This window comes from Pinus tabuliformis, chromosome J (assembly GCF_031772625.1).
Source record: "Pinus tabuliformis cultivar Carrire ecotype Pingquan chromosome J, CPIR1, whole genome shotgun sequence".
Classification (NCBI taxonomy): domain Eukaryota; kingdom Viridiplantae; phylum Streptophyta; class Pinopsida; order Pinales; family Pinaceae; genus Pinus; species Pinus tabuliformis.
In genome coordinates this window covers 272,618,800-272,639,522 of record NC_142295.1, presented here as the reverse complement: position 1 = coordinate 272,639,522, position 20,723 = coordinate 272,618,800, and positions in this window count along the sequence as shown.

Genomic DNA, 20,723 nt, shown 5'->3' with positions numbered 1-20,723 from the left:
TGTGATACCTTTCACTATTTCAGCATAGTTAGGTATGAATCTTCTCAGAAAATTGATCCTTCCCAAAAACACTTGAATCTCTTTCTTGTTCCTAGGCAAGGGAATGTGACTAATAGCCTCCACTCGCTTAGGATCAATTTTTACTCCCTCCTGTGCCACTATATGTCCCAACAATTTTCCTTCACTTAGAGAAAACTGAGACTTCTTTGGATTCAAAGATAATCCATATCTCCTACATTTTTCGAAGGTGAGTTTTAAGTGTAAGATATGTTCCTCATCAGTGTTGGAGAAGACTGTGATGTCATCTAAGTATACCACTACAAACTTGTCTTATTTCCCCACAAATTCTATATCCATAGCCCTTTGAAACATCACTCCAAGGTTTATAAGACCAAATGGCATACATGCATACATGAAAGTCCCCCAGGGGTGGTGAATGCTGTTTTCTTTTGGTCATTTGGGTGTACTACCACTTGATTGTATCATGAGAAACCATCCATCATGGACATCCTGGCTGAACCAACTACTTTCTGTAATATGTAGTCCATATTAGGTTGTGGGTAGTTGTCTTTTAATGAGGCTTTATTAAGGTTCTGAAAATCTACACACAACCTTATTTCTCCATTCTTTTTCCAGACCGGAACTAAGTTTTCCACCCACTTGGAATACCTTAGAGGCACTATGATTTTGGCCTACAGAAGCTTCCTCACTTCTTTCTCAATAGATGGGAGCATGAGAGGATTAATCTGCCAGAGCTTTTGTTTACAAGGGTTCATCCCACTTTTTAGAGGAATCTTATGCTAGATAATGTTAGTATAAAATGTCTTCAAATCATCATAGGACCAAGCAAAAACATATTTATAAACTTTAAAAATATTTAAATACCTTTTTTTGTATTGTGAGGGGATCTCTTTCGACAATTTGACCATCTGGGGTTCATCCTTTGAGCCAATATTGCAATCTTCCACCTGTTCATCCATCCCCTGTTCTTTAGGTTTTGAAGCTACATCATTATAGAACAACCTTTCCAATGGGACTAAGCCACGAGGAATAGTATTCCCTTTTAGTTGCAAGACTCTATGTCCAACAATGGTTTCTTCCCATGCAGTTGTCTTTTCTTCGTCATTTTATCCTTTTCTTGGTCAATAGCTTAACTTGAAAATTATCCAACAACTTCTATAAAGCGTTTGATCTGATCATCATCCTCAAATACCTGCCAGTGATTTACATTATCGGTTATAGAGGGTCTGTATTTGAATTCAACCTCATACCTGAGAAGTGAGTTTTGAGGAGGCTTAATGTTACTTGCAGCTACAACAAAGGAATCAACCATTCCATTCCTTTCCCTGGGTAGGAATTGAACATTGAATGCCAAGAAGAAGTTGTCCATCAAGTCCCACACCTCATTCTTATAGGCTCTTAATATGGGATGTTTAGTCTGACACTAATTTTTTATTTTCTTTACCACTAGCTTGGAGTCTCCATATACTATCAAGAAATCAATATTCATATTCCTTGTTGTTTGCAGCCCAAGGAGTAATGCCTCATATTCCACCACATTATTTGTTTCTTCAAACTCCAGTTTAAATGAAAGCGGGATCAAGCTACCCTCTAGGGATACTAACAACACCCCTGCTCCATTACCTTCTCTGGAATTAGCCCCATCAAAGTATAATTTCCATACTTTGCCTTTGGCTTTATGTTGATCATCTAATTGCACTGTTGGGTGTACTTGAGTTTCTTCTGAAATAATATCATCTTCCTCTAGTAGCAGACAAGAAAGGTCACTCTCTTTCCTGTATACAGGAGAATTATTTTAGCCCTCAGATTCAGTAACTGTTTATACGAACCTTGACTCTCTGTATAATATTCTTTCTTCCCCCCCAAAGGTAGGGATGATGGCATAGGTAGATCTAACTTGATGGAACCTCCAATTTTAGAACCCCAGAACCTGGATAAAAGCATGCCAAATTGTGAAGGGATATTTGCTACCACGATATCCATCACTAGACTCTTGATAGGGATTTGAGCCAAGTTCACTACTAGGTCCTTTATCATTCCCAAGCATTTTACTCTCTTAGAATCAAAAGAGTAAAGGTCCTTATAAGGTCTAGTTATCTGCAAACCAAGTTGCTCCATTACAGTTAATGGCATGAGATTATGTGAGGCTCCTGAATCCAACATATAGTTGTGAAACAAAAGGTCATGTATCACAAGGGTCACATAGAAGGGTGCGGTAGAGGGATCTTGCTCCTCTACATGAGGTCCAAAAACAACCATAGGCCTTTCTTCTTGAAGATTTAAACAATCATGGGATGGTGCTGAGGTGGATGGAAGCATAAACTGGGAGACTTGGGCTTTATAAGTGGGATGTTTCAAGAGTTCAGTTAAAGGAACAAGGATTTTTACCTTTTTCGAGTTCTTTTTGGAGATTGAAAATAGTTTGGCCTTTCTCCATGCTGCCATATTCTGTTAGTTCTCTTTATTTTTCACAAACTTGTTTTGAAGGGATGGATAACTTCCCCTCTTTTTTCTCTTGAGGCTTATGGCCATCTTGATTTAAGGAGTCCTTCATTTTTGACACATTTGGATCTAAGGGCCCTTTTCCCTTATCGAAAGATCTAGGGTTATCTTGAGGAGAAACAACTTCATGCTGGTCTTGTTCTTGTGACCTTTTCCTTGAGGATTGGAGATCATACTTCCTATGTAGTTGGGCCTGCATGAAATCTACAAACTGTTTACAATAGTCACCTATTTATCCCTCATTCATTGTTTCCTCCATATCATGACCCTCTTGATGATGGGTTCTAATTTCTTGCTCCTCATCTGAGAAAGAAGAGTACAAGTTCCCCTGCATTTCATGAGTGTCTTGTGATTGCTCATCTGGATCATCCTCTATGTATAATGGGGGAATAATGTGGTCAATTTGTTCTTTCCTTTCTCTTTGTAGTATTTATAATGGTTTTTTCGATACTGGGGATTAAAGCCTTGATTAGGGCCCTGGGCATTTTGTCTAGGGTTGCTTTTGTTTTCCAGTTCAAGCTTAAGCAATTTATGTGATAAGATTTTTATTAACTTATCCATTTCTTCTAATTTTTTTTCTTGTGATTATTTTGCTTGACTAGAGGAATACACTTCTTCTTTTCCCTAGGATCAATCTTGCCTCTTGACTTTCCCATAGATGTGAAATTTTCCTCCACCTCGAGGGCATAAATTTGGAGCTGATCCAATGTGCGAGACTTCCTCTCCCTTGATGTAAAACCAAACTCAGATTCAAAGGCCCCCACAAATACTACCCGGGTAGTAGTCTGGGGAGGTTTTATTTCAATGGGAAGGTTGTTGTATTGCTTGTTAAACCTATTTATAAATTCTAAAATATCTTCGTATGGTTTTTTCTTTATAGCATTAAACTCTGTTAGGACATATTCGTGATCTCTCTTTTCTCCCCATTTCTGTGTAAAGAAGTTCTCCAACTCTTCCCAAGTAGAAATGGAAGCATCTGGTAAATATTTAAACCACTTTCTGTCTTCTCTATTGAGGGATTAGACAGAGAACCTCAATACCATATCTAAGTGCTCAACATTTAGATTGTCTGCGAATGCGCAAAAAATCTCTATATGTCTCTGTGCAGAGATCTCATCCTTTCTATTGAATCTAGGTAAGAGTTTAAGGTAGTCTTGAGGTATGGCACTTAGAGGTTGAGGAAAGTCTAATGGAGCATACTTATTCATTAGGAATCCTGGGACCGCCATCTGTACTAATGGAGGTGGTGCTAAGTTTATTAGAGGTCTCTGCACTATGACAACAACTAACAGAGTAGACAGGCTGAGACTTGCGTAATTTCTTATGTGACAAGTATGACTGTCAGTGAGGATGGATTTTCCCTTTTCGATCTCAGGGCGAGGAGGAAACAAGAAGGAAGGAGTATTAACATAAACTTATTCTTCCTTGAATTTCGAGGGAAATATGTTGTCTATCCGATCATTTTTAGAAGGGTAGGTTAGGACTCTAGGAGTAAAGTCTGAGCAATGAATAATAGCGTGCTGGGAGATGGACGAGGATGCTTCATGAAATGAGGAGACAATGGCATCAATAGCTGGGTTTTTCTCCTTCCGAACTCTCCTAAAAATTAACTTCTCCGGGTCAAATACAAATGGAGTTCTCTATTGAGATGTATCTGAATGAGTGTGGGGTATCCTAAAATCGAAGATGATATTCTCAAGATTTGGATAGTGGAGTCACCAAGGTGATGAATCTGCAATCCGGATGTCTTTGCTCACCTTAACAAAGAGTGCCTGAATTTTGTCTCCCATGGGAAAAATTATCTAATACGCTCCTCGACAACGGTGCCAAAAGATGTTTTCGATTCTAGAGACAACCTCTGGATTGCAAAGAGACCAGTGCCTAGTACATCTGAATTTGGTGCATCTCTGATAATTCTTTAAAGGATTTAAAACACCATTTACAATATTTCTTACAAATTGAACTTAGTTGGTTCAAACAACTTAAGAAAGATACAACCAATGAATTCTTTATACATAAGAGGTACATAGTGATATCAAATATAAATCAATGGAGGTCAAAATAACCCTAGGACTTACAACTCATTTGATTTAATATGAATGTGACGACAGAAGAAATAATAGAAGAAACCCATCATATAGAGCTCGAGATATCGAGTATTCTACACTATCTGGATTCAGAAAGAAATGAAAACTATGGAATAGTAATGGATGCAAAGACTCACAGAGCACATTTAAAGATCTAGCTTCCAAAAATTCATACAGGCATTTTCATTAACATCTTAATTCAAATGAATCTGTATAAGGAAGGAAACATGTCTGATAGCTACATAACACGAAATTTGAGAAGAACATGAACATTTACGAAATTACAAAAGAGAGGAGAGATACTGTAATCCTAGAACAACGGAATCACAATCGATATGTATTAATATTTTGAATAACACATACATTGAAAGAACTAGAACATTCTAAAAAATAACACAAAGTTTCTTTCCAAAATCATGAACCTTTTCTTTGTTCATCAAAATCACATATATAGGCCTCTATGGATAGAGATAGGCCGTTAGAGTAATATTCTTTCTTGATTTAGTTCATTATGTCAAAAATATCTTAAGGCTTCAGCATGTGCACATGCACAATTGTTTCAACTAAAATATACTCATTACAACTGATCAAAGTAAAAAAAGCAGTAAGTAAAAATAATATAAAAGTAGTCTAAAATTCCAAAGCTTGGCATGATCCAGAGAATCTTCAAGAATGGTTGGATGATGAGGCTTGGTGAGATCAACGTGGAGCCTGAGGATGAACCATTTGCACAATAGGTGAATTAGTGAACTGTTCACATATTTCCCATAAGGCTCGAGGAGGCTCAGGAGCATTGATCTTGTTGTAACATTATTTAGTTTTGATAAGTTAGCATATTAGTCAAAATAATTTAAAAATGTTAAGTTAGGATATGGATGCAAAAGAAAGAAACGTTAAAATGTTAGGAAAATTTTTATGTTTTATAGGCATCCATATCAATAAAATGTTAGGTGGTAGGTGCCCTAAATAAAGAAGGAAAAGGAAAATAAAATTCTAGGGAAGAAAAAAGAAGAGAAAGGCTTCATTTTATGTTTTTGTTTGTGCACAGGCTGCTAATCTAAATGTGCCACAAGTCAATTATCAAATGACATTTTCACGTGCACGAGAAAAATACAGAAGAGTAAAGGTTTACTCTAAAGGTTTATATATTAATCTTTTTTATTAATCATATCCCTAAGTGTGAAAATCCTAAATCATATTACCCCTCCGCTCATTTTTCCCTTCACTTTCATATCCCTAAGTTTCAATACCCCTCTTATATCGCACATTCCACGACATTACATTACATCAATTCCCGACCCCACGTAGCAATCCCGTCACATCACGATTAATTCCCCGCCATGTTACACTTCATCTCTGCCCATATTCCCACATCCGACAGCCCACATGCGATTTCAGCCCCCCTCACCTTCCGAGCTTTACCATGGGGGGGGGGGGGGTCCGAAATGGGCAGTATACCAAACCGCACCCGCCCATGCGTGTCAACTACTTGGCATTTCAGACCCCCCATGGTGAAAACAAAAACCACTCAACCCCCTCTGAAAAGCTGATATTGCTTCCGATACCACTTACCTGACCATTGTGCTCCCGCCATTCGTCTTCTGCCACGTCATCTATCCGTTAAAATCCATCAAATCACATTCATTCCCTCCAAAATTAACCCGTTAAGCATTCAATTGGCTTAGCCATTAATTCAACAGACCCACGCCATCAACGGAAAACCAAATTGCTATATAAACCTTCTTCCCATCTGTCAACAATTTACTGAATTCATGTTTTATCATTGCTAATTGATTTGATTACAGTTTGCTGGACTCAATCTCGACATTGTCAATCACCAGTGACACTCTTTGTCTGATCATTTCTAGTTTATTCCTTCTGTTCCTGTCTCCAGAACTTGACTTCTGTCTGTGAATTGTCTCCTCCCAATCTAATTTTCACTCCTGCTCTTAGCCATAGCCAAGATGCCTCCAAAGGACAAAGGACCAGAGGAAATTGTCAATCCTCTAATCTATCCTCCTATAGATCTTCACCACATCCCTATGGATGACAGAGACTACAAAATTCATGAGACAGTCTATGAACTTGTCCTCTTTGAGATGTATTGCTGGCTCGAAGACAAGAGTATTGACAAATCATATGATATTCAGCTGTGGGATTCAAACCTACCTCACTACATCTTTCCTCGTACCCACAACACCCCTGATTTCATTAGAAGATGTCATGCTTCATATTTGCCAAGCCAAAGTGCCAGAGTCACCCCCACTGGAGAAATTGTGTTTACCATAAACCCTCAAGCCATTAATTAGATGATGCAAGCCCTCACAGTAGAGAATGCTACTCCATTTTCTTATGAAGCACTGGTTGAAATATACCAGAAACTAGACTTTGCCAAGAGAGCTCAAACTCGAACTATTTTTGACACAAGATGCTGCATTACCAAAGAAAAATATTCCTTATCCCTCCTCCATATTCCTTGAGATAGCCAAGAAAATTATCACTATTGTTTCCTATCTCCTTGGCTACTACTCTAATCAATGGGTAGATGAGGCCATTATAGGATTTTTATCCATTTTCTCTTCTGATGTTAAGCCCTCAATTGTGTTTAATTTCAACCATTTTCTTGTAGATTCCATTCATCAGCAATTGGTTAAATTTCCAACTGAGGGGGTATTTAAATATGCCTCTATGTTAGTCTACATGTTCCTATACTTTCAAGGGGACAATATTAAATTGTCTTTGCAAAAGCTGGATGAGAAGGGAAACCAACAGTCAATCATTTTATGGACTACTTTGGTCATGAAGGAGCAGAAAGAGTATGCTTACAAACAATTTACAAAGATGTTTTTTCACCCAGCCATAGGTCTCATGAACAACATAATTGAACCAAAAATTAGTGAAGAGATCAGAAGGGTGTTGTAGCTGTCAGATCAAGTGCAAACAGGAGATTGGTACGTGTATGAAAATTATACAGAAATAAGGATATTTGGATGTGAGATCCCACCTTAAAAGCTACCAAAATTCCTCCCAATGAGGATTTTTGCCTTGGAGTACATAGGTCAGATGATCAACATGGATGAAATCCACTTCGTTGCTGCCAAGAAAAAGCCCCAGTTTAAGCTAAAAACATAGGTTGGCCCTTTCATTTGCAACAACAGGGCAGCAGGGGAAGAGGCAGATAAGATTTTGAAGGAAATGCAGTTCAATATTAGTTTTACCTGGTCTTATGATCCATTAGGGATCATTTATAAACTAAGGATAGAAACCAAGTCTACTCCTTACTTTCACACACCCAGGCTAGAAATAGAAAAATACAAAAATTAGCTAGAGTGGGTTGAGAACACTTTACAGGAGGCAAAAGAACAACATGTCTCATCATCAAAATTGCAGACTCCCACCATGCGGGAGAAGACAACTAAGAGGAGAAGAGAAGAAGAGTCCCCGTTAGGGACTGACATCTTCAATGAAGGGTTTAAGATAATGTATAGAAAGAAGGCCAAGCTTTGTTCTAGACTAAGCCTTACCAAAGATTCATAGCAGTAGACAATTATCACCACTAATGAGCTACTTGTTTCCTCATTAGTGGGTGATCAGTCTACATAGTCTCCTACTACCTCTTCAACATCACAAGAGAAGCAACAAATAATGCAGACAGGTACATCTACTTCAGGTGAGGTAGAGAAGAGCATAATGGATGTCTTCAAGGAGATAAAAGTCAGAAATGAAGCCTTGAAGATTAACACATACAACCAGTTCTGGAAACAGACCTCTGGTGCCCAAAGTAGGTTGTTGTTAGCCTTTGACTCAGAGAAGGGGAAAATGCAAATGTCATTCCTCCAAGCACAAGTTCCTTAGCCCAAGGGAGCATCAGACTACAAAAATATTGCTTTTGAGTTTGATGTCAAGGATATACATCCCATTGACCAAATGGAGATGCATAAGGATACTAGGGAAATGGATTTCTCTACTACCACTAACATTGCCATGACTTTGTCTAAATTACAGGTTACACTAGCAAATGTCCAATGAAAGCTAAAGATGGAGAAAGTTTCTGCTCTTGCCAAGGACACTAGGATTAAAACCTTGGAGGATTTTGTAATCAAACTGGGGTATGATCCTGTAAACATAAATGTTGCAGAGGAGCTAGTCAAAAAATAAGAATTTGAACATAGCAACGTTGAGGAAGCAGTTAAAACTGCCAGCTACTAAAGATCCTCTATCTAAGGATATTGTAGAGACAAAGACTCAAAAGGCAGATATGATGAAACTCATCATGGAGCAGACTCCACAGCTTAAGAAAATGGAGACATGAACAACATAATTGAACCAAGAATTAGTGAAGAGATTAGAAAGGTGTTGCAACTATCAGATCAAGTGAAAATAGGAGATTGGTAGGTGTATGAAAGTTATACAGAAATAAGGATATTTGGATGTGAGATCCCACCTTAAAAGCTGCCAAAATTCCTCCCAATGAGGATTTTTGCCTTGGAGTACATAGGTTAGATGATCAACATGGATGAAATCCACTTCGTTGCTGCCAAGAAAAAGTCCCAGTTTAAGATAAAAACATAGGTTGGCCCTTTCATTTGCAACAACAGGGCAACAAGGGAAGAGGCAGATAAGCTTTTGAAGGAAATGCAACTCAATATCAGTTTTACCTGGTCTTATGATCCATTAGGGATCATTTATAAACTAAGGATAGAAACCAAGTCTACTCACTTTCACACACCCAGGCCATAAATAGAAAAATACAAAAATTAGCTAGAGTAGGTTGAGAACACTTTACAGGAGGCAGAAGAACAACATGTCTCATCATCAACATTGCAGACTCCTACCATGCAGGAGAAGACAACTAAGAGGAGAAGAGAAGAAGAGTCCCCGTTAGGGATTGACATCTTCAATGAAGGGTTTAAGATAATGTATAGAAAGAAGGCCAAGCTTTGTTCCAGACTAAGCCTTACCAAAGATTCAGAGCAGTAGACCATTATCACCACTAATGAGCCACTTCTTTCCTCATTAGTGGGTGATTAGTCTACACAGTCTCCTACTACCTCTTCAAAATCACAAGAGAAGCAACAAATAATGTAGACAGGTACATCTACTTCAGGCGAGGTAGAGAAGAGCATAATGGATATCTTCAAGGAGATAAAAGTTAGAAATGAAGCCTTGAAGATTATCACGTACAACCAGTTCTGAAAATAGACCTCTGGTGCCCAAAGTAGGTTGTTGTCAGCCTTTGACTCAGAGAAGGGGAAAATGCAAATGTCATTCCTCTAAGCACAAGTTCCTCAGCCCAAGGGAGCATCAGACTACAAAAGAATTGCTTTTGAGTTTGATGTCAAGGATATGCATCCCATTGATCAAATGGAGATGCATAAGAATATTGGGGAAATGATTTTCTCTACTACCACTAACATTTCCATGACTTTGTCCAAATTACAGGTTACACTAGCAAATGTCCAATGAAAGCTAAAGATGGAGAAAGTTTTTGCTCTTGCTAATGACACTAGGATTAAAACCTTGGAGGATTTTTTAATCAAACTGGGGTATGATCCTGCAAACATAAATGCTGCAGAGGAGCTGGTCAAAAACGAATAATTTGAACATAGCAACGTTGAGGAAGCAGTTAAAACTGCCAGCTACTAAAGATCCTCTAGCTAAGGATATTGCAGAGACAAAGACTCAAAAGGCAGATATGATGAAACTCATCATGGAGAAGACTCCACAACTTAAAAAAATGGATATATGAACAACATAATTGAACCAATAATTAGTGAAGAGATCAGAAGGGTGTTGTAGCTGTCAGATAAAGTGCAAACATGAGATTGGTACGTGTATGAAAATTATACAGAAATAAGGATATTTGGATGTGAGATCCCACCTTAAAAGCTACCAAAATTCCTCCCAATGAGGATTTTTGCCTTGGAGTACATAGGTCAGATGATCAACATGGATGAAATCCACTTTGTTGCTGCCAAGAAAAAGTCGCAGTTTAAGATAAAAACATAGGTTAGCCCTTTCATTTGCAACAACAGGGCATTAGGGGAAGAGGCAGATAAGATTTTGAAGGAAATGCAACTCAATATCAGTTTTACCTGGTCTTATGATCCATTAAGGATCATTTCTATACTAAGGATAGAAACCAAGTCTACTCCTTACTTTCACACACCCAGGCTAGAAATAGAAAAATACAAAAATTAGCTAGAGTGGGTTGAGAACACTTTACAGGAGGCAAAAGAACAACATGTCTCATCATCAAAATTGCAGACTCCCACCATGCGGGAGAAGACAACTAAGAGGAGAAGAGAAGAAGAGTCCCCGTTAGGGACTGACATCTTCAATGAAGGGTTTAAGATAATGTATAGAAAGAAGGCCAAGCTTTGTTCTAGACTAAGCCTTACCAAAGATTCATAGCAGTAGACAATTATCACCACTAATGAGCCACTTGTTTCCTCATTAGTGGGTGATCAGTCTACATAGTCTCCTACTACCTATTCAACATCACAAGAGAAGCAACAAATAATGCAGACAGGTACATCTACTTCAGGTGAGGTAGAGAAGAGCATAATGGATGTCTTCAAGGAGATAAAAGTCAGAAATGAAGCCTTGAAGATTAACACATACAACCAGTTCTGGAAACAGACCTTTGGTGCCCAAAGTAGGTTGTTGTTAGCCTTTGACTCAGAGAAGGGGAAAATGCAAATGTCATTCCTCCAAGCACAAGTTCCTTAGCCCAAGGGAGCATCAGACTACAAAAATATTGCTTTTGAGTTTGATGTCAAGGATATACATCCCATTGACCAAATGGAGATGCATAAGGATACTAGGGAAATGATTTTCTCTACTACCACTAACATTGCCATGACTTTGTCTAAATTACAGGTTACACTAGCAAATGTCCAATGAAAGCTAAAGATGGAGAAAGTTTCTGCTCTTGCCAAGGACACTAGGATTAAAACCTTGGAGGATTTTGTAATCAAACTGGGGTATGATCCTGTAAACATAAATGTTGCAGAGGAGCTAGTCAAAAAATAAGAATTTGAACATAGCAACGTTGAGGAAGCAGTTAAAACTGCCAGCTACTAAAGATCCTCTATCTAAGGATATTGTAGAGACAAAGACTCAAAAGGCAGATATGATGAAACTCATCATGGAGCAGACTCCACAGCTTAAGAAAATGGAGACATGATGGAGAAATTGATCAAGGAAAAGGAGGAAGCTTCTAAAAATATTGCCCCTTTACAAGCACTTCCTATTACAGTCATTCCCACGACCATATCTGCTACAACAAGTGCAGGAGATGCTGCAGATCAACTGGGCAATGTCGTCTAAGATATGTCTCTACAGACTAAGGAAATCAAGAAATTGCATGATCAAGTGAAGCTTCTGGAGGATCATCAAAAGAAATCCGATATTTTTCATTCAACAACGCTTTAGAGAGCTCAAAATCAAATAGAAGTGTGGAAGAAGTCAACAACTGAATCTTTTGTTGGTGACACTCTAGGTAATTTTAAGGAAATCATATGGAACAACATCGTTGAGGAGATGGATGAAATATGGTTATGTATCCAGATTATTTTTGAGCAGAAGGAGTTGATGGAAAAGGCAAACCAGATAATTTCTAATTTAAATGCTCAACTGGGAGAGATGCCTGCTACAACCAATAACATTATAAAGTTTCTTAATTCTAAAAACAGGTATGAACTAGATGATCTAGGAATGCATGATAGGACTAAAACTATTATGGAGGTGAAGAAAGTTCTGACCAAAAAGAACTTAGTAGTGCAGTTGACAGAGAAGTGTCACACTCTTGAAGTAGCAGTCAACATATTTTTCACAAGGATTCATGCATTGAAGAAGAAGGGTCTGTCTTCACTGTTTGTGATCAATGATAAATTAATGACCAAGGAAGAATACTTCAAGAAGCTTCAAGACATTGCTAGGGACACAACCAAGTCCTCCAACATCAAAGATTCCATGACAGGAAGGGCGTTTTACGAAGTCACCAACAACATATGTTTTATTCAACATGAGATAAAACATATTTTCACTGTAAACCCCACTTTTGCCCAGTATACTGAGGTAGATGAAATCTATCGTAAGGTAACCAAGATAGCAATCCCAGATGAAGAACGGTGGGAAAAGCTGTTTGATTTTCAGGATTAGAGGATAGATCAACTTCACCAGCGCAACACCTGAATAGTGGCCACTCAGCAAAAACTTTCCTTCAAAACATGGCCAAATGTTTAGATTCATTCTTTTTTATTGAACTACTTCTATTTCTGTTAGTTTTAAGTAATAATAGAATTCTGTGTCACTCAGGCATTTATTGTAATTTTGTTTAGATACTTTAGCTTGCCGAAGGATTGAGGGTTGCACCCTTGAACTAGTTATCACACAGATTTGTACTAAGCTGGAGAATTTTTGATTTAATAAAAGATTCTAGATTTACGTCAAATGGCTTGTTTCTCAGTGAGTTGTTTTCATCATGTTTTTCATTATGTATTCTTCATATAATTCAATCCTTTTACAGTCATCCGATTGAAAATTTACTTGAATTTCAGTTTCATTTTGAATTCGCTGTGAAGTTGAATTTAAATAAGAGATTAATTTTCAAGACTATATGTTATTGTAAATTCCTCTTTGAACTTAAATTGCGCTAGATTTATGTAATAATTTTATTATATTCTGTTGATCTAGGAAACATTGTTTTCTGGATTTCTACTTATGAATGGTTAAATACTCAGTCTTAATATTTAATCACTTATACTTCTCTATATTCTACTTATCCATGTCATTTAAATCAAAATAACCATATGTATTTAAAGAACAACCTTTGGTTTTATTAAGAATCTTTCTAAGTTTAAAGCACCTATTTTTAAATAGTTCACTAGTCCTCCAAATCATTAAATTCAACAAAACATTTTAGATTCTTTGGCATAGCCAATTGACCTTAGGTTATCTCAAAGGACAACATCAGATTGGTGACGTTGTGGGGCAGTGAAGAACTGAAAGTTAAAGTTTCCATGGGGCAATGATTTGCCCCTTCCTTTAAGTTGAATAAAGGATAAGGTTATAGGTCAAAATATTTCACTTGGCGATTCCACTGGTCCAACCTAGCTCCCTATAAGAATACAAGATCACGTTTTTATTATGAGATTGTTAACCCTCTATCATACCCAGAAAGACTCATCAGGGGAGCCTCTTCAAGGAGAAGATGTAGAACACCTTCTTCTTCTTCAAATTTACACCTTGAAGACATTCCATTTGTAGATCCCTTTTCATTTATACCAACCCATCCTGATTGGACTGAACTACCTCCTAGGGTTTCTGATCTTATTTCTAGAGGAGTAGACCTTCCATCAGCCTTTTTAATACAATCACTTGAATCATATCAAGTTCCATCTATTCCTATCAAATCACCTTCATTTGAGGAAGAATTGGGTTTACATTTACCTGAATTCAAACCTCAATATTTCATTACTCCAACTCCTTATTCTATTCCATCATCCTCAACTAATCTTGAAGAGACATTTTCTGTCTATTCAAATCCTTTGTTTGAAAATAAGGAAGACTTCCCACCAGGAGTTCAGAAATTGGTTATCAAAACCCCTTTCAAATCCTTAAAGAGGTCTCCTCCCTCTCCTCCACATATTAATACACCTACTGACTCATCTTCATCTCCTTCATCTTCATCATCTTCCTCTTCCTCATCAACATCCACCTAGACATCCCATACTCCTCTTGCTATTATGGATTTTCGACCCATTGTGCAAACTAGGTATGATGCTCTATTTCTCCCTGCAAACTTGGGAAAATTACCTGATGGTTATCTAAAACATCTCCCAAGATTCAATGGAGAAATAGGTCCCTCAACAGAGGATCATGTATCAACCTTCCTAGATTTTGCTGACAATATGAACATAGAAGAGGAAAATGTTTATATGAGATTATTTGTGCAATCTTTAGAAGGAAATGTTAGGATTTGGTTTAGGCAGCCCATAATTGACTCTAGTAGAACTTGGAATGAGCTCATAACAATATTCAAAAATCAATGGGGGGTAAAGAAAGATCCTGTTTACTTCCTTACTAAATTTGAAGAATTAAAGAGAAACCTTGGTGAACCAGTTGCTGAATTCATCAAAAGATTTAACAAACTCTATCATAAAATGCCTGTTGATTGTAAACCACCAGTAGTAGCTACAAAGGTCAGATTCTCCAAAGCATTTGATGATGATTTTGCAGTCATGCTAAGGGAAAGAGTTTCTAATACATTAGAGGACATGCAAACAAATGTTATAGAGGTAGAAGCCAATAGGCCAGCTTTTGGCAAACTCAAAGCTAAAGCAGAAAAATAAGAAAGAAAACTAAAAGCTAAGATTGATGATTGATCCTCCAAATCTAAACTTGAAGATCAGAAAATTGATGAAATTACATCTTTGCTTAGGAACCTTTCTAACAGGATTTCAAAAATTGAAACACAACCTAGAACTGTTCAGCAAACTGCTGTCAGACCTCAAGCTCAAACTCAATTTAGAAGAACTCCTCAAATGCAAATTCTTCAAAGACCAGCTTCTGACCAAAACATTCAACCACCTTTGATGATTGATGATCAACAGTCATAGGATACAGACCCTTTAATCACTGAAGATATCAATAATATTGATTCATCAGCAGTACAAATGGCCATAGTTCCTTCATCCTCACCTCAGTCTTTTGAACAAGAACCAGGAGATGCTCAACTTTCAAAATACTTAGCATTCTCTGAATTTTTAATTGTGGAATTGAATAAAAGATATGATCTAAGGCCTAGATCAGGTCCTAGTAGACCTCAAAAATCTACCACCATAATTGAACCTACAATCAAAACCATCCAAACACAAACTCCAACACCTCAGACTACAAAGTCATCCACTGAAACCCTTCCATTTGACAAGACTGTTTTGACCACTTTTAATTTTGAAAAGGAATTGGAAAGGGTCAAGATTCCTACACCTTTAGCCGAACTTTCCAAAATTCTGGCTACAAAAATCAAGTGTCAAAATGGATACAATCTTTTAGTGTAGATGCTGAGGGAGATGTTATTAGTCTGCAGGATGAAAAACCCTTGGTTGTATTTGGCCCTAGTTCTGATATGATCGATGAAATTGTTCCACCATTTTATGTAACATTAAAAGCTCATGATTTTCTTTTGTACAACTGCATGCTGGATTCTGGAGCCTCTCATAACCTTATGCCAAAGGTAATTATGGATCAGCTTCAGTTACAAGTCACCCGTTCCTATCATGACCTTTACACCTTTGACTCAAAGAAAGTACCATGCCTAGGATTGATCAAAGACCTAGTTGTCACCTTAGCTCAAATACCTGTCAAAAGTATAGTTTTAGACATAGTTGTCACTGATATTCCTGCCAAGTTTGGCATGCTTCTATCTAGATCATGTTGTGCTAAACTTGGAGGATCACTTTAGATGGACATGTCTTTTGCTACTATCCCGGTCTATGGAGGTGAGCATTTAAGGTTATATAGGGAAGTCAGATTCCTTCATACTGTTTGTAGGTCTGATCAAGCAAAAAACCACCCTATCTATGCAGTAGATCAGGATTTTGGTTGCTTTCACTTGTCTTCACAAAATGCATCAAACACTCAACTTGCCATTGAAAATATTGTTTCCCAGCCTAAAGTTGTAGAATTAGATATATGGAAACTTTATTTTGATGGCTCTTGCTCAAAAGAAGGAGCAGGAGCAGGAATTGTTCTTATATCACCAAATAAAGAAAACATTACTCAGTCATGTAAACTTGAATTTGAAGTCACTAATAATGTGGCTGAGTATGAGGCTTTTCTTCTTGGTCTTGAGCTAGCTAGAAGTTTAAAGGTTCAAAACTTGAGTGTCTTTTCTAATTCTGAGCTTATAATAAACTAAATCAGAAATTTGTGTCAAACTAAACACCCAAGGCTTAGGTCCTACATAAATGGAGCTTGGGACACAATCGAAAATTTCTTCCAAGGTTTTAACATAACTGCTATTCCGAGAGATGAAAACATGCATGCTGATTTACTAGTTGCCTTAGCAAGCTCTTTCAAAATCATTGAGCCAGTATCATTAGAATACCAAATCCAAGTCAAGTACCGGCCATCAATTCCTGATAACCTTAAAAACTTGGTAGATTTTCGAAGATGATGAATAATTAACATCTTTCCTTCAAGTCATTGATGAATTCTCGAATATGCAAATTGAAGAAGATCAACAAGTTGTGCAAGAATTAGATCAACAGAGTCCAGAAACTTCATTCAGTCCTAAAATTCTTGGTCATGATATCATCTAGTTATCTAATAATTTTATTCCTAAAGGATTAGTCCCATTGGAAAAACTATTTGATAATAATAATGTCTCTAAAAATCCTTTGTTTAATTCACCAGAAGAAGAAATCGAAGAATGCAATATTGGCACTGTGGATGATGTGAGAAATATCAAATTGTCATCAACCTTACCTTCAGATGTAAAAACCAAATACTTGAATCTTCTTAAAAACTGCAAAGAAATTTTTGCCTAGTCTTATAATGAGTTAAAAACTTATGACACATCTTTGATTGAGCATAATATTCCTTTGAAACCATAAGCAAAACTATTTTAGCAAAAGATAAGAAGAATTAATCCCATACTACTGCCCACCATTGAGAAAGAACTTAAAAAGCTGCTTGATGCTCATATCATTGTCACTTAAGGTATTCTAATTGGGTAGCCAACCTAGTTCCTGTTAGGAAGAAAAATGGTGAGATTACGCTGTATGTAGATTTCCAAAATCTGAACAAATCATCTTTAAAGGATAACTATCCATTGCCCAAAATGGACCATCTACTTCAGAAAGTTTCAAGTGCCAATAGGATCTCTATGCTAGATGGATTTTCTGGTTATAACCAGATCATGGTAAGTGAAGCTAACCAAGACAAAACTGCCTTCACCACTCCTTGGGGTACATCCATGTATGCCAAAATACCATTCGGCTTAACCAATGCTAGGGCCACTTTCCAGAGAGCCACGGACCTCTCATTTGTAGGTAAAACATTTGAATTTACTATTATTTATTTAAATGATTTAAATATTTTCTTTGATTTTGATGAAAGTCATTTAAAACACTTGAGCAAGGTTTTTGACAGGAGCTGGAAATTTGGCATATCCATCAATCCAAAGAAATATTTGTTTGCTGTGAAGGAAGGGAAATTACTAGGGCATATAATCTCCAAGGAGGGAGTTATAATTGATCCAAAGAGAGTTTTAACTATTCAGACCCTGTCTCTGCCATGGAATAAGAAAGAGATACAAACCTTCCTTGGAAAGATAAATTTTCTCAGAAGGTTCATCTCAAATTATGCTGAGATAGTTAAATATATAACATATATGCTTAAGAAAAATAATGAAGTGAAATGGACAGTCCCTGCTAGATATGATTTTGATCAGATCAAAAAGGACATATCTGAGGCCCCTACATTAGCTAGCCTTGACTATTCTTCACATTTTAGCATATATTATTTTGCATCCGAGACAACCTTAGCTGGTGTACGTTTACATAAAAATACAAATGGTGATGACCAACCTATAGCCTTCTTTTCCAAAGTTATGAGGGATGCTGAACTTAGGTATGATATTATTGAAAAACAAGCTTATGCCTTAATTCAAGCCCTCAAAGCCTTTAGAACCTATATCTTGCATTCACACATTACAGCTTATGTCCCTAACCATGTTGTCAAAATTTTTTTGACTCAGCTTAATACTGATGGAAGAAGAGGGAGATGGATTGCTAGAATCCTTGAATTTGACCTTGAAATTAAAACCAAAAAGCTAGTAAAAGGCCAAGGCCTAGCCAAATTGTTAGCTGAATCCAACTGCAAAGTATTGGTGATAAATATGGTTTCTGAAATGTCATATGGGGATAATCCACAAGAATCTTCCTTAATATCATGAGAGAATCCACAAGAACCTTCCTTGATATCAAAGGAGAATCCACAAGAACCTCCTCCTCTTAGAGAAGGGGAGAATCCACAAGAACCTCTTTCTTCAGATCCAACCATTCTTGTTCACATAGATCAGAAATATCTACTTTCTGATTGGTATTATGATATTATGCAGTTTCTTAGAGATTTTCAATGTCTATCTAATCTTAATTTGAAACTGTGCAAAGCTCTGCAGCTTAAAGCAATGAAATACTGCATTATCAAAGATAATCTATATTGGAAAGACCCTCTTAATATCCTTCTTCTGTGCTTAACTGAAAACGAAACAGAGGGAATTATAGATTGTTGGGTGTGGAGCCTAATTATCTTTTGTATTCAAAGGTTTTAGCCGGATGTATACCCCAGGAAGACTGTACACCCCTCCACGCGGGGGGTGTGGGGTCGGTGGTCCCCCAATGGGGGTTCGGGGGCAGCGCCCCCGAAGCTAAAAATAGATGTAAAATTGCCTTGTAAAAGTCTAGTAATTTCTAGTCAATCTGGGCCGTTCATTAGGCAGATGATCTGACGGTAGAAGTTATGTTTAATTTAGGGTTTTTTGCCCTAGAAGGCAACCCCTCACTATATATGAGGGAATTGTATTGTGTCTATGTATATCTGTATTCTGAGTGAGGAAGAGAGAGGAGATTGAGAGCGAAGAGGGTGTTATAGCGGATCTGCTGTAGGTTGTATCTCTTCAGTTTGTTGGATAATATAATAAAAGAAGGACTGGCTGTTTCTCCGTGGACGTAGCCCAAACTAGGTGAATCATGTATATCTGTGTCTCTCTTATTTTATGCGTTTTCTATGTTTATATTTCTGCAATATTTTATGTGTTCCATTGCTCCGTAGTATATAATTTTCTAACAACTGGTATCAAAGCCGAAGGTCTATTTGGCTGATAAGCTCACAGGAGAGAAGGGTTCCTGGTTCAAGTGGGAGCAATGGTGGAAGATGGTAGGTTTAGGGTCGAAAAATTCAACGGCCAAAACTACCAGCTGTGTTAGATGCAGATGGAAGATTATCTGTATCAGAGAGATCTGTACCTACCATTGAGCGGAAAGACAAAGAAGTCGACGAGTATGACAGACACAAAATGGGATATTCTCGATAGAAAGGCACTTGGAACAATACGGCTATGCCTAGCGGCATCGGTAGCGTTCAATATTTCAAAGGAAACGACAACATAGGGTTTAATGTCGGCATTAGCCAAACTATATGAAAAACCCTCGGTGTAAAATAAGGTATTTCTTATGAAGCGTTTATTTAATATGAAGATGTCAGAGGGTGGATCTATTTCTGTTCATTTAAATGATTTTAATACAGTTACAAGTCAGTTAAGTTCTCTAGGGGTAAATTTTGATGATGAAGTTAGGGCTCTGTTATTTCTGTGCTCATTGCCAGAAAGTTGGAATGGTTTAGTTATGGCCATTAGTAACTCTGTCTCTGGATCTAGTACTTTAAAGTTTGATGATGTTGTCGGTGCAATCCTTAGCGAGGAAATGCGACGGAAAAGCTCCGGTGAGACATGAGGTAATGCTTTGACTGCAGAGACTAGGGGAAGAAAAATGGAAAGAGGAAAGAGCCCAAGATATCGCAGTAAGTCAAGAAAAGGCAGATCCAAGTCCAGATCGGGGATAGTGTGCTGGAAATGTGGGAAGAAAGGACACCTGAAGAAAGACTGCAAGTCTCAGAAGGGAAAAGAAGGAGACACGCAACATGAAAACAATCATGAAGCGAATGTAACAGGTGATGTGTTGCAAGATGCTTTGATTCTTTCATTAGAAAATATTATTGATGCCTGGGTGGTAGATTCATGGGCCTCATTCCATCCCACACCTGATAGGAAACATTTTCATGATTATGTTCAAGGAGATTTTGGACAAGTTCGATTGGGTAATGATAAACCCTATAAAATCATTGGAATGGGTACAGTTTTCATAAAACAGCAAAATGGAAATCAGTGGCTATTGAAGAAGGTAAGTCATGTTCCAGATTTGAAGAAAAATCTGATTTCAATAGGGCAGTTGGGAGGCGAAGGTTGCGTAACTACTTTCACAGATAAAACCTGGAAGGTCACTAAAGGATCCCTGGTAATAGCGAAAGGAGAAAATGTTGGTA